Source organism: Ochotona curzoniae, unplaced genomic scaffold, assembly GCF_017591425.1.
Source record: "Ochotona curzoniae isolate NIBS_2020 unplaced genomic scaffold, NIBS_Ocur_1.0 contig_3622, whole genome shotgun sequence".
Taxonomy (NCBI): domain Eukaryota; kingdom Metazoa; phylum Chordata; class Mammalia; order Lagomorpha; family Ochotonidae; genus Ochotona; species Ochotona curzoniae.
In genome coordinates this window covers 2,058,915-2,073,744 of record NW_024465926.1, presented here as the reverse complement: position 1 = coordinate 2,073,744, position 14,830 = coordinate 2,058,915, and the positions used below count along the sequence as shown (strand labels likewise).

General features: G+C 52.1%; 1 protein-coding gene across 4 annotated transcripts in view; it reads left to right on the top strand.

Annotated features, from left to right (window-relative positions):
- KIAA0513 (KIAA0513 ortholog) overlaps nt 1–14,830 on the top strand; it is a 51,050-nt gene that overhangs the window by 20,181 nt on the left and 16,039 nt on the right. The gene's annotated exons all lie outside the window — the stretch shown is intronic.

The following is a 14,830-nucleotide window of genomic DNA, read 5'->3' as shown; positions in this document are numbered from 1 at the left end:
CACATCAGGGCTGGGCAGCTCCTTCCTTAAGATGCCTGTGTCTTTTTTTGTTTTCTTTTTCAAATTGAAAGACAGTGACATCGAAGGGAGAGAGGGGTGGGTGGTGCTGAGAGAGAGAGCTCTGGCCTCTGCTGGCCATTTCTCTACATGACTGTACCAGCCATGGCTGGGCAAAGCCAAAGGCAGAAGCATGGCCTCCATCCAGGTCTCTCACGTCACTGCAGGAGCCCAAGTCTCCCCCATCTTCACCGCTCTCCAGGCGCACTAGCAGGGAGCTGCACCTGAGGAGCAGCCCGAACTTGAACTATCCCTGCCCCAAGGCTCAAGTTACTGTTCCCCCTGGCCCCATCTCCTGGCTCTACATAGCATATGTAAGCAGAAAGTCTAAAATATGAAATGCTGTAAAGTTTGAAACATTTTGAATGTCCACATGACATCAAAAGTGGAAAGTTCTACTCCTGACCTCATGTGGAAAGTTACAGTTAAAATACAGGCACACTAAAAACATTGTGTAAAATGACCTATTACCCCCAGGCTGTGTATATAAGGTTTATATGCATATGAACCACGAACGGATTTCTTGTGGAGACTTGGAACCTATCCCTGAAATATCCCATCGTGTGTATGCAAGTATTCCAAAATCTGAAAAAAATCCAAAGCTTATGACCACAAGCATTTCAGAAAAGGGACAGTGAGCCTTTTGAATAAAAGTACAGAAGGAATAGAGAAAGGTGTTTTTGAGAGTAAAGCATATTTTAAAATTTATTTATTTGAAATGGAGAGTTACAGAGGGAGGGACGGAGGGAGAAGGAGAAAGAGAGGAAGAGATCTCATCCTCGGGTCCACTCTTCAGACGGCTGCTGCAACACCCGGGGCTGGGCCAGCCAAAGCCAGAGGCTAGCAACGCCATCTGGATCTCCCATATGGGTGGCAGGGGCCCAATTACTTGAACTGTCTTCTGCTTTCCAGGCACATTAGCAGGGAGCTGGATTAGAAGTGGAACAGCTGAGGTTCAAACGGGGTCCATATGGGATGCTGGCATTTAAGGCTGTGCCACAGTGCCAGCCCCCGTTACTGTTGACTTATATCCTGACAGTCTTCAGATACCTAATGTGGATGACGTTTAAACTCTGAAGGGTGCTTCAGCCGCTGGAGGACTTAGCAGGCTGATAGTATAAGGAGGCAGATGGGGCAGCCATACCACGTCTTGCCTTATTCTAGCGTTCAAGGAAGGTGTACATTTCCATCTTGGTGTTTAATTTTTCATTTCACTTGAACAGTTTTCCAGGATGTGCATTATTACCCTAATATGTCAATGAAGTGCCAGAATTAATGTAGCAAATTTACATAATTGTTTACAAATTAGATTTTCTTTCTTTTTTTCCCCCCCTCTCATAAATACAACTACATTTAGCTTCGCCCTCCCCACCACCCCAGAATGGAACATATTTGGGTTATAGCCCTAGCATAGATTAAATAGACTTCTAAAATATTGTTAAACATATTTCAACAAGATTAGGAAGGATTTCAAAAGACCGCAGATGTCCTGTAGAAAACACCAGCTTAATGACAATTTGCAGATTTCTCCATGTTGAGAGGCAAGCTTTGGATTGGCCAAGGGATTTGGCTAGAGGGTGGCAGGCAGTGTGTGGGGGGATGAGGAAAGCCTTAGCCAAGGCACAGTGTGTGAGGAGTGAGGGCGGACCGGCCTGGCCCTGAAGGCTTGCTGAAGTTGCTCCTTCCCGGTGGCAGCATCCTCTCTGTGTTTGGCCACTGAGTGGGCAGCTTTGAGCAGCTCCAGCTTGCAGAACCTAGACTACCAGCCAGAGATGACAGGTGTCGGGGCTGGATGGTGACAGGCATGAGAGGGCTCATCAAAACCTGCCAGCAAGCCCCGCGTTCGGGGGATCTGCCCGCTCTCTCCTCCCACAGGCACACAGGTGTCCGTGCGCAAGGCTCGGCACCCTGGCCCTTCCTGGAGGCCTTCTCTGGCCAACAGAGAAACCAAGCCCCGAGAAGGATAGACGGCTGTTCCAGTCTGTGCTCAACCTCCCTGGGGTTCGTGGAGAAGACCCAAGTTCTAGCCCTGGAGGGAGCCTGTCCTGTTCCAACTGGTTCTGCTGTGCCATGTTTGCTTGCTTTACCACACTACTCAGGAGGACAGAGGGCCAAGCTAGTCTCCATCCAGACTGAACCCAGCTGTTCCTGAGTTGCCGGCTGTGTCCTTGTGTTCAGAGACAGCTGCTCACCAAGGGAGGGGCTCGCCTCACAGCAAATTCTGATGTTTAGTTAGAGTGGAGCCAACTCGGTCTGTTCACGGTGAAAATCCATGGCAAACACCTGTCGCTACATTCCACCTCATGGTCTGAAACAGGAGGGCTCAGCCGTTGACACAGGAATTACCTGTGAGAAGTTAAACATTACCAAAGTGTGATAAGTTAAGCCATTAGTAAAACGGCCTGTATGAGGTGCCTTTTGGGTGGGGACTTAGGAAAATGTCTGAGAAATGAGGACGGTAACCCTTTAGACTCTCGTAGAGCTGTAGGACTCTGATCTTGTAACCCACCCCGGGCTCCCGGAACTCCTGGCTCCTTCCGTTCCTGGGCAGCATGGTGCAGTGGGATTTGTCCTGGAACCCTCGGTGCCTGAGCTGAATCAAAGAAGGCAGGGCACTGGGCTGTTTGTCCTGAGAGGGAGGGAGCATGTCTCCTAACGTTGCATTGCTGCGCCTTGGCACAGAGCCTGGCCCACCTGCGTGGCTTAGAAATGGAGGCACTGAAGCCACAGCTCTGCGCCACTCTTGGTGGCAAACTTGCACCCTGGGCTAGGAACCAGTAGATGTGCCCTTTCTTCTCTGAACAGTTGAGATGTTTTCTTCTTTTTGGAAGTTATGGCAGTTGTAGTAGAGGGGAAAAACGCATCAAGCTGTATAAAGTGAAGGGATGTGGCCAGAAACCCTGGAGGTACAGTGCCAGTGGCAGTGGCTCCTGTCTCAGTTCCCCCTCTGGAGCCACACAGAATGCAGTCCCTGGTGACACGACAGCGCCTCGTGGACCTGAAGCCCACCCTCTGTCTCCCAGGCCACCTCTGGGTGCTTGACTCCCTGGCTGCCGCCTGTGTGACAGTGCGGTTATTAGACTCCCGAGGATACGGGCGCGGGCTGGATGGCGTTGTTTGTTGGACGCTGTCTGGATTCTCAAGAGCTCTTTTCTCCTCTCATGTTTTTAAAAGCAGTTTCTGAATTGGAATGCCTTTGCAAGGTGGTTGCAGTTTCTAAAACAGTGAATCCTAATGGGTGGCAATGACAGCAGGTGTGGATTCTCAGATGGGGTCACCTGTGGTCCTGCTGCAGCATGGAGAGCTGAGTTGGCTTGCAGTGGGTAGAACAGAACAGAGTGTTCTGGAAGCAGTCTGACCTCCCTCTCCCTATGGAGGCAATTGAATGAAATAATTATTGTGGTTTTGGATCAGATAACGTATCAACGAGTCTGAAGGTCAGGTTGGAGTTTTGTTGTGTTCGTGAGACACAGTGACTTTGATCAAGCATCCCATTGACTAATGAACTCCCATTAGCTCAGATAACTGTGGACCGGAATGTCGCCTGCCTCGCCAGCAGTCTGTGTGCCATCCGAGAGTGCCACCACACTGTTCCACTCATGCCTGACACAGCGAAGGCCCTCAGTAAACACCAGCAAGTGAGTGCATTTCCTCTCCAGGCGACTTGCAGGCCAGCCCATTGCTGAAGTCTGCCAGGGTAGTTTTTGGAGTTGCAGCATTGTCACTCCACGTTAACACTGTCAGCCTTCAGTATCCTGTCTTTTCCACCAAAGGGTTATTTGTGTTCAAGTCCAAGCAATCCCTGACTGCTTCTGCTTTTTTAAATTTTTTGTTTACTTATTTTTGTTATTATCATTTTATGATACAGTTCCATAGGCTCTGGGATCTCCCCTATTCCCTCCCCAAGCCCCTCCCCCGCTGCATCTGTTTTTCATCAGGTTGAAACTCAGTGGAAAGCTTTGCTGTTTTTCTGTGGACCATTTGGAAATATTAATCATGGTCATTTAAGTGATCACGGTGTTTTCTCATGCCCTGGAACCTTTCTCTCCTTGCAGGAAGACCGTCCTGTAGAATTACTTGGGTTGTCTGGGTAAAGACAGACTGAGCGCCTGCAGCAGGAGCTCTCTTGCCCTACCCAGTGCGCCCTCGGTGCTGGCTTCCCCTCTGCAGAGCAGTCCTTACCCCTGGGAGGGCAGTGCCTCCTCAGATGGGTGTGTGTGGGCTCACTGAGCAACTTATGATTTGTGTATTTTTGTATTCATTTAAAATTATTTATTTATTTGAAAGGCAGAGAGGTGCAAGTTCTCATCTTCCGGTATACTTCCCAAATGACCACAGTGACCAGCACTAACCGTCCTGGGCTGGGCTGGAGTGAGGAACCGGCCACCTGAGCCATCGCAGCTGCTACACAGGGCCCATTCTAACAGGAATGTGGAGTCAGGAGCCACGTCCAACCCTCTGATAGCACATTCAACCATCTTTTTTTTTTTTTTTAAAGAAAAATATAGCTATTCAAAAGGAAAACTGACAGAATGGATGAGACGAAGAGAAAAGAGATCTTCCACCTGCTAGCTCATTCCCCAAACGGCCACAGTGGCGAGGGCTGGACGCAGTTAAGTCAAGAGCTCCCAAGCGGGTAGCGGGGGCCCAAGCACTTAGCCCGTCTTCCACTTTTCCCCAGGCTCGTTAGCAAGAGCCGATGGGTAGCAGAGCGGCCAGGACTTGAGCTATAAGACGGATGCCAGCATCACAGCTACAGCGTCATCCACTATACCACCATTCCAGCTCCTTTATACTTTCTTTGTATTATTTGAGACGCAAAGCAATGCAGAGAATAAGACATAGAGCTCATTTACCAAATGCCCAGGACAGCTGGGCCTGTGCTGGGGTGAAGCTAGGAGCTAGGAGGAAAGTGCAGGTATCTTAACCATTATCTTAACTGCTGGATCACACTGCTGCCCTGGTTTCTATTTTTGTGTGTGTGTTTTTTAAAGGAGACTGGCATTGTCTGAGAGTGACAGCTACATCATGAAGCGCCTGCCTGGGAACAATAAAGGCACATCTGACTGTAGGGACTGTGAAAGAGGAAAAAAAAGTGCATTTTAGATAATGAAGTGCAGTCTTTATAAATCCGCTTAATCCCATGGTGTTTAGGCTGTGTTTTTCTGTCTCATCCTCTAACTATACGGCTTGCTCAGTTGCTCCCCAAACAGCATCCTGTTCCCCACTGTCCCCGGTGACCCCAAGCTCACGAACAGCTCCAGCTCCGTGGAGGCAGGCCTCGACTTGAGCCCTCGTCGTGCCCTGTTCTCAGCACGCACAGAGCCATCGCTTTAGGAACCTCTCTCTAGATGTGTGCCTGATGTGCACATGTCTCACTCAATCTGTTACAGACCCCGACTCTCCCGTTTGCCCTTTTTCACTTCCTCCCTGCCGTGTTTTGGTTTCCTCCCAGATGAGAAGTTGACATTCAGCATGTTCCGCTGCAGCAGCTGTGGGCGCGAGTTCCATGTCACAGCCAAGCGCTGTGTTGCTCTTATCTGGTACCCTGGGCAGTGAGCCTCCCGCAGGCACGGCACCTGCTCCATGCCCTTTCTGCCCTTTTCCTATGGGGTCAGCAAGTGGCTTTGCCCTGCTGTGCACTGTGTGGGTCTGTGCCTTGTGTGTGTTTCTGGTCCATGAACCCCAAGCCCATTCCTAATCCAGACCTTTCTAGGAGCTGCAGCCAGCATTTAACAGCATTTAACTGCTCCCCTGACAGGGGCATCAAAGCTGGCCTTGTGAACTCGGGAGCCCTGAGAATTTTGTTGGACAAGCAGGTCTTGACTGTGGGCTCCATGTTGCCACAGGCACTCCTACCCCTGCTCAACCTGCCACCTTTTGCCTCTGGTGTGGTGGCCTGGTTGTTTTGGCACCTGTCTGTACTTCCTGCGAGGCGTGCAGTCGCAGAGGCCGGCTCTCCGATTGCCTGCACGTGCTCTCTGACCTAGGCAGGAGGCCTGTGAGTTCTCTGATGTAAGCAGTGCTTGTTCTCTGTCCTCTGGATTACAGCATGAGCTCACTGAGGTCGCAAGTATGCCAGCTGCTCCCAGCAGCCTTGCTGAGTGCCCTAGACAATCAGCAAGTGCTCCTGCGGTGTTGCTCCTTTCAGCCACAAAATCCATCACCAGGCAGCGTTTTCTGACAGACTTCTTTAAAAAGCTTCTGTCCACTCCCTGGCGTGGTGTGCAGGGTAGCAGAAGTGTGGGGAGTGTTCAGTACCGGGTGGGCTTAGCACGGGGGTGATTGCAGTAACAGGACAGAGCTCACCTTTGACCCTTGCACTCTGAGTTCCCAACAGCAAACATGCCTGGACCTGGTGGGGTCTGGCCCTGGGAATCCACGGGGAGGCTGGGGCAGGACTCAGGCTCCTCAGGGAGCTGGCGTTGGTGAGGCTGGTGCTGAGCTCGGGGACCCTGGGTCATGAAGAGGTGCACTCAGCGGAGGGAGGCCGGCCTGCTCTCACAGGTCAGGGCTCTGATGCCCAGCACTCGGCTGGAACTTTCCCTGGTTGAAGCCGCCTCCTTGCAGCCACTCCAGGAAGCGGGCCGTGCCTGGAGCTAGAGTGGAACTGCCTCCGCTGCCCTCCGTAGGTGGGACCCAGCCGTCTGCGTCTCCCTGTGCAGAACTCCCTGAAGAGTAGCCCCTGCAGAGGTCGGAGACACTGCTGCTCTCGTGTCAACTGGGCTCCTAAATTCTCCCTGCATGCCCATAGTCCTCCTGCCTGGTGCCTGTGGTGCATGGGTGCCATGGCAGTCAGCTACCAAACGCTGAACCCGAAGGACCCTTTCAGAGAAGTCAAGGCTGGCCAGTCTGTGGCTGTGCTTGTCAAACCCTTGGAGGCATCTGGCCTTTGAAGAGTGCCATGGTGCGTCACCTGCCATGTATCAGGAACCCCTTGAGATGTGTGTTTACACAGCAGATGGTGCCGTCCAGCCAAATGCCACCGTCCAGTCAAATGCCAGGCGCTCACTGATACAACAGATCGCTTGGGTAACTGGGCAGTGGTTGAGAGAGACGTCTCTTTCGGCATCTGTGTGTCTGTCTCAGAGACTGTTGAAGACTTTGTTGTTAAGAGTCACTATCGTTTTGTACGAGGACCTTCTGGACAAATGTGTTTTTTAATCCAGTGTCTGGAAAGATTTCATTTGCAGGTGAATTTTTCAGAATCAAAGGAATCTTATGCCCTAGCATTTTTTTCCTTTTTTTTTTTTTTTAACAAAAAGGTTATTTACCCATTCATTTATTTAAAAGGCTGACTGAGAGAGAGAGAGATCTTTTTCATTCTGTTTTATTCTCCAAATGGCCACATTGGAAAGGGCTGGAGCCAGGGTCCTGGAACTCCATTAGGCCTCCCCTGTGGATGGCCGGGCCCAGGTACGTGGACAGCCCTCTGGTACTTGAGTAGGGAGCTGGGTCAGGAGCAGGGCTGTTGAGACTGAGGCCCTGGAACTGATTTTCCCATTTGGATGTCAGCCTCACAGGCAGCGAATTAACTGACTGCACCACAACACCAACCCGTTTCCCCTTACCACTTTGGCGGTCATGCACGTGGTTCATTGCGCCACAGCAGCAATGTGCTGCTTGCTCCCACTGACTGCAAGTCACCTTACAGACTCGTCTGGGCTGGATATCAGTTCCTGTCTAAGCAGCCTGGACTCACATCTGAAGGACGCTGGGGACATTCTGGACTTGGCATGTTCTGACCCCTTGGAGCAAGTGTAGCTGCATAGCCCCAGATAGTCAAAAGGCCCTTCCTGGTTCCCAGGCCAAGTCACTTATCAGCTAGCTTGGAGTGACGAGCAGATGTGCTTGTCACGAGCTTCAGGGCCAAGCTGGCTGGCTTCCAGCAAAGGCAGATGAGCGTCGTCCTGTGGTCTTACGGGCAGGAGAGACCCCGAGCACCCTGGGCCAGTGGATGTGGTGTGGCTGGGGCCCCCCGCGCAGCACATCCATACACAGCCCAAGCGCAGGCAGCCCACAGGGCTTCTTATCTCAGGCGAGGAAGGATGTGGGCGGTGGGGGAGGGGGATTCCTGAGTGTGGGGCAGAAGCAGAGGGTGGTGCTAGAAGGGCCCTGCCCTGCTGAGGCTCACTCCCAGCAGGTGTAGGGGTGAGCGGCCTGTGGGAGCGGGTCCTGCCCTCCCCTCGTACCCTGACAGCTAGAGGTGCTGGCACGGCTGCTTGGGGACGGCGCCCAGGTCCAGCGGCACCTCGGTCATTCCCCTTTTCATTGTCATGTCCGCAGCGCTTTCCTTCCAGTGCTGCGCCTCGTCGGCATGCAGGCGAGCAGACTCTTGTCTTCCTTGGGTTTTCTCCGTCTCCTCTGCCCTTAGTAGCTCTTTCAGGGGGGCATAGTTTCCTACGGAACCATCTATTGTGTCTGTTTAATAGCTCAACAAGAGCAGATGATAATCTCATGATTGACTGGGTTTGCTTATCTCAAGAGAGCCACAGAGACCAGAAATCTCAGTGGCTGCTTCACATGGCTGCTGCAGGCCGACACGGAGAGACACGGGGTCAGCTCACAGAGCCGCTCATGTGAATGTCACAGGAGGAATAGCCCCTGGCTAGGTGGGGAATCAAGGCTTAGCCGCCTTTTGGCTTTGCAGTTATTAAAACCATTTGCTATTGAGAAAGCAAGCACCGTGCCTAGAAGGAACTGCACAGCAGTGAGATGTGACTGTGTTGGCGTGGAAACCTCCCCCCTTCTGTTTGCCAGCCTTGCTGTAATTCTGCAGCTGTGATAAAGGGAAACGGAACCAACAGCCTGCTCAAAGCTGAGTGCTGGCTGCACGCTGGCACAGGGCAGGCTAGCAACAATCAGTGTAGCCCTGCGTTAGGGGTTCTGTAGGCAAAGAGGGCTTCGCCTGCCTTCTTCTGCCTCTCGGGTTGGGCATCGACCTTGGGACCTTCTTCCTGGGCCAAGGATTTCCAAACTTCCACAGCACTTTTGTCTTAATGCTTAGTATCATCCTGGTACTTCTAGACTATAGACAATACCTGACTGCCCTGTTGATCAGTTTATGTCCAACAATATCCCAGCTGTTTGTCGCAGCTGGAACTTGTGGCTCCTCAGGATTTGGGCATAGTGCTTGTTCACTCACTTACAGGTCTCGGGGTCACAGGTAACAGTACATGTCCCCCAGGCTAAAGCCAGAGTGGGGGCTCTAGGGATACCCCCATGCCTTGGCTAGTGGCCCCTCTGTCTACAAAGCTAAGAATTACATCACCCCAACATCTGTCATCATATCTCCCCTGACCCCTTCTTTTTTCTTATGAGGATTCTAGAATCATGTTGCCTGTACCCCAATAATCCAGAATAGCCCTTCCCCCCATGGCCCTTAATGTAATTACACTTGCCACAGTAACACATTCATAGGCTCTGGCGATTCCAATGTGGACATTTTGGGGTACTACTATTGAGCATATCGCACCATTCAGAAAGAAGTAATTGTTAGAGTCCCGTGGTTACTAACCAACAGGACAGTATGTCCACAGGGTTCAGTATCCGGCACGACCACCCTCCTTTCCTGTCCCACACTCCCTGCTCTTGCTCATGACGCTCTGTGGGAAATCCAGGAGTGGAAGATGCCATGTCATTGAGGAAGCCCAGCACGGCCTAACAGTGAGGCTGTGAGGGGCACCCAACCACCCGTTGGCTGTGGGTGCAGCAGGTGTCTGGCAGGCCTTGGCATGTTTCCCATGGCACTCCTGTGAGTTAGGTGTTCTGGGTGCCCTGGCACCAGGTTGGGAACCACATTAATCTGGGCTGAGCTGGTGTTGTGAAGTCTGGCTGTCTCCTCTAGCTGTACTGGCACCGTTCAGCCAAAACAGCGGTTCTAGAAAACGGAGATTGGAGCCCAAGTCTGAACCAGTTTCTGAAGACAACGTTAGACCCAGAGCCGGCAGAGAGAGCTTCCCCTATAAGCCACATCCACCCTCCTTCAGCCTAAACTCTGAACTGGCAGGAAAAACATGATAATATTACCCCAGCAGCTTGATATAGTTGTTCAGAATTAAAATGTTTTGTTTTATATATATATATATGTAATGATATATCTGTATTTGTATTTATTTTCATTCTTATTTGAAAGGCAGAGAGGCGGATCTCTCATCCAGTGGTTCGTCCCCCAGAGGCCATCATCAGCCAGTGCTGGGCCAGGCTAGAGCCAGGAAACTGGAACTCCATCCGGTCTCCAGGTGGGTGGCAGGAATCCAAAAGCCTGAGCCATATCCTGCTGCTCCCACGGCACGAGTTAGCAGGAGGTTGGATGTGGAGATCAGCTGGGACTTGAACCAGGAACTGCCGTGTGGAACGTAGGTGTCCCGCATGGCAACGGCCACTCTGGACAGTCCGGAGGACAGGAGCCTTGGCTCTTGCTGGCAGTCACCACAGAGGGACGGAGGGTGGTGGACGGGGAGGGCTGTGGCTCTCCAGCTGCCCCTCCCTCCCACCTCGCCCAGAGGAAGACTGTATTTCTCCCTGGAGCTTCCCTGTAGAACCTCCTTGAGCTTAATGATCACCCAGTTGATTAGGGGAAACAGAAATGTGAAGTCACGGTTCTCAGCATGAGCCACTGGAGATGCCTGGGCCTACAGTGGAGCTGCCACTTGGGGAAGAAGGGGCTGAAACTCCACTTGTAGTACCAAGCACAGGTTCAAGTCCCCCCAGCTCCCTGCTAATGTGCCTGGAGAGCAGCGGAAGACGGCCCAGGTACTTGGGCTTTTGCACCCACATAGGAGACTCGGCTTTAGCCTAGACCCATCACTGCTATTGCAGCCATTTGCACAGAGAACCAGTGGGTGGGCAACTTTTTCTCTCACTATCTCTCTCTCTCTCTCTCTGTAACTCTGCCTTTCAGATAAATAAAATAAGGCGGTCACTGTTTCTTGACTGGGACATCAGGCAGAGGGGTGGGGAGAGTGTGAGAGTTGAGGCCCCTCAGGGGCACAGGGCCTGCCTTGGGGTCCCAGTTCCTCCCACGCTGACTCCATGAGTGAGGGAAGCTGATGCTGGCTCTGGGTTTGGGGTTGCACTGAAAGGTCAGATGTGAAACCCGCGAGCATACGCTGCCCCAGGCCGGACTTTGCAGAAGGCCAGTATGTCAGGGCTTACCAGCAGCCTGTCATGTGACCCCTTGGGCCAGCAGTCCTGCCCTGCCAGTGTGTTCTTATGATAGAGCTGTGAGTGCTGGGGCAGCACGGCAGGGGACAGTGGTTTTGCAGCTGACCTGTGTGTGGGCTGATTGCTTGGTCACTTCTCTGTGTGTGGACGCTTCCCCTGTTTTGTTGGCCTTGGTTTACTCCGGTTCTTTTCTTTCATTCTTTTAAAGGTTTATTTATTTGAAAGGCAGAGTTGAGAGAGAGAGAGATTTATCTACTGGTTCTTTCCCAGATGGCTGCAGTGGCCTGGGCTGGGCTTAGCTGGGCTGAGCTGGACTGGAATCAGGAGCCACAAGCTTTTTCTGAGGACTTAAACCAGCACCCTTATGGGATGCCAGTGCTGCAGGGTGGTAGCTTAACCTGCTTGCCACAGTGTTGGGCCTGTTACAGTAGTTTTAGGAAGAGAGACTAACAGGGCATCCGTGCATTGGGCAGGTGAGGCTGTGCAGTTTCTCTGCTTTCGGTGGTAGATTCTGAGGATGCTGAAATAGCGGGTGTCGCCTGAGGCCAGCAGGAAGCAGTGGGTCACAGGGTTACAGAACCAGGGGGCCTGGTCTGATTGCCCAAGGCTGCTCTGCTGGGGAAGTCACAGCTCTACTCACTGGGGGTGCTGGGGAAATCAGATTTTGAGCAAAGGCTTGTGGGGATGTGGCCGCGGCAGGGCCGAGGCAATCTCGTGAGTTCCTCTTGCAAGGAGATACTGAGCGGTGGGGAGAGACTCTGGGGAAGTGGATTGACAGGGTTGTGGCAGGAGGTTGGGAAACTCCCTGCAGAGTGCTATGGCTGTCATGCCTGCCTCCCCGGGCCCCTTGGCCTGCTCCCCTATTTTCCATGCAGATACAGGGCCTTGAGTTTCTGCTAGGCCTCCCCTTTGGTCAGGAAACACAGGAACACAGGAACCCTGTCTGCAGCCCCCTGGCTCAGCTATGTGTTTCAGCCTTGAACTCCCCAAAGCTGTGCTCACCTTTGGGCTCTGTGGCCCCTCAGGCTGGTTCCCTACAACCTATCCCAGCCCAGAGACTTGACCGCCCCCAGCCAGGGCACAGAAGCATCTCGCAGCCCTGCTAGGGTTATCACCCTGGAGCCCACACTTAGTGCCACCAAGTGTTACTGTTTTTTAGAACATGTTAACTGACTTTGCTTTCTCCTTATTCTCCAGTTCCTCCTCTGCCCCCACTCCACCACATAGGAAAAGATGCTCAGGGCTCCAGTCTGTCCTGCTCCTTATACAGCAGCTGGTTCATCACAGGGGTTAACTTAGCGCTTCCCTGGTAGCAATTCTGCACTCGCGCCAAGCTGAGTGCCTCTGTGGGAGCTCTGTGCTGCCCCCTGCCTGTTGGTGTGGGCGTAGCACCACTCTGCGGAGGTGCCCGCTAATGGAGTACCCTGTGGTCTGGAGTCTGACTTGCAGAGGGGCTTGGAGCCTCCTTGTGTGCGGAACATTCTAGTGATTGAACCACAATCCACACAAGTGTTGTTGTTGTTTTTTAATGTCCAAAGTGCTTATAAATAAATTGAAGTTACTTGCTGTTCTAGAAAAACTGGGAGATTTCATACTGTAATTTCAGCATTCGTTAGAAATCCTAGAATCTTTGGATCCACTGGGCCTGGTTTGTAAATGGCTACCCTTGGCTGGCTCTGAGCAGGGACACTGCAGACCGTCACCCAAGGGGCCACTACCTCTGTGTCCTCCGGCTGGGCCAGGAAGTCTCCTAAGCTGTGTGATCTTGGAGTGTGAGAGCGACTCTGAGAGGCTGATAGTTCCATGGAAAATGTGTCACTTCCTGGGATCTTTCTACACAGTGTCCTAGTACCAGGACTAGCTGGCTATTCTGTCCCATCTTCCAGGAGAGAGAAAATCACCACCAACGGGTCCCAGGGCAGGGCCCAGCAGGGGACCTGGGGCACCTGCTGCTGCTCTGCCTCCTCCTGGCTACGCCCATAGAACGCACTCGGTGCTCAAGTGTGGTGCAGGTGTCAGTAGAGCCTCCTGTGGGCAGCGCTCAGAGCACACTGCGGCAGGGTCACACACGGCTGAGCCCCTGTGCTGTCAGGGACACGGCCTCTGTCCCCTTAGGCTTTCCCCATGCACTTGCTTCCTTGTCCTGTGGTCTGCCAGCTGTCCTGGGGTGATAATGAGTGCGGCAGCCAGCAGGGCAGCACAGTTCCCAGCCCCCTTTGCCTTGCTGCCTTGCATGTTTGCACGGTTGTCGTCCAAGTGAAAAAGAGATTCTTTCGCGTCCGCCCGCCGCGGCTCGCGGCAGGCAGCCGGGGCACGCACGGGTTGCAGGGTGTTTTGTTTACTCAGCTGTGCACTGAGCGTTTTCCTACCTGCATCATATGCTGATTACTCCAGCACCGGATGGTTACACTTTATTTGCCCCTTTGCTGTACTTGGATATTCCTCCCTCAGCTCCCTGGGATGTTAAATACTGTCATAGTGAGCAGTTTGCTCCATGTAAGTGTTTCTTAATGTTTTGAATGTGTCAATGCCTAGATCAGGGGAGAGGAGAATAAGAATTAAAGACATTGTTTTCCAAGGCAGCCAGGTTGGAGAAGACGTGTTTGGCTATAATTTTACCTGTGTTTGGATTAGAGTTTTTGTAGTTGTAGTAATGTAGTGCGAGCAATGTGGAACTTGGCTTAGCAGCCTTAAGTGTGATTATTTGTATAATTGAAGAGTTGTCTCAGGACTTAATAACTATATTTCTTGTATTTTTTCCCTTTGAGAATAGTTTGGGTGTCTGTCAGAATATAGGTTTTGTAATTGTGAGTATATAGCACGGGCCGATGACCTGCCCAGCAAGCGTTTCTGGTGTGTATGGTTTTCCGTGTTTATCACCCAGTGCGTTTTATGTGTGTGCCTTTCTGTTTTTCGGAGGAGAGTCTGACACGGCGTGGAGCGGCCGCAAGGACCTCTGGGTCTTGGTCACAATCTCGCCCAAGTTCCTTGCAGCCATGATTTGCCTCCCACTTCTCGACAGAGGCAGGTCCTGAAGGGCTCATTGACCCTGGGCACTTGGCTCTGGTGACCGCAAGGCAGCCGATCTCTTTCCTGACTCAGAGTATTTAAAATCATTGAAGGCTAGGCAATCTGGAAGAATCCACGATTGATTTGTGAACATTAAGAGGCAGTAAGTGCTGTTCTGATATTGAATTGTCCACGGAAGATGCATTCAGTTCAACACGCCAACCAACAGTCCCGCTTCTGCGGGTTGCCCTAGAGATTTGGGGTCTGATAGAGGATGGCTAAGGTCAGAGATGTTTTCTTGTCTCCAGGGCTGACCACAGGAAGACTTTCACATCTTGCTTTGCTGGCTTCCCCCTGGTTCTGGCAAGGAAGATTCTAGAACCGGCAGGTAGCTTCTGAGGAAACGTCAGGAGCCTAGCAAAGATCTCAACCCAACCTCACCTTCCTCATGACCCTTGGTTTCAGGGTCACAGTCACATCTGTTCCCCACTCAGCAAGCAGGGGGAGTCCTCCTTTAGTCAAGGGTCTGTGCTGGGCACAGGACAGCCAGGCCAGGTCTCCTCCCAGCTGTGATTTCCTGGTTAGACAAAAACACTGA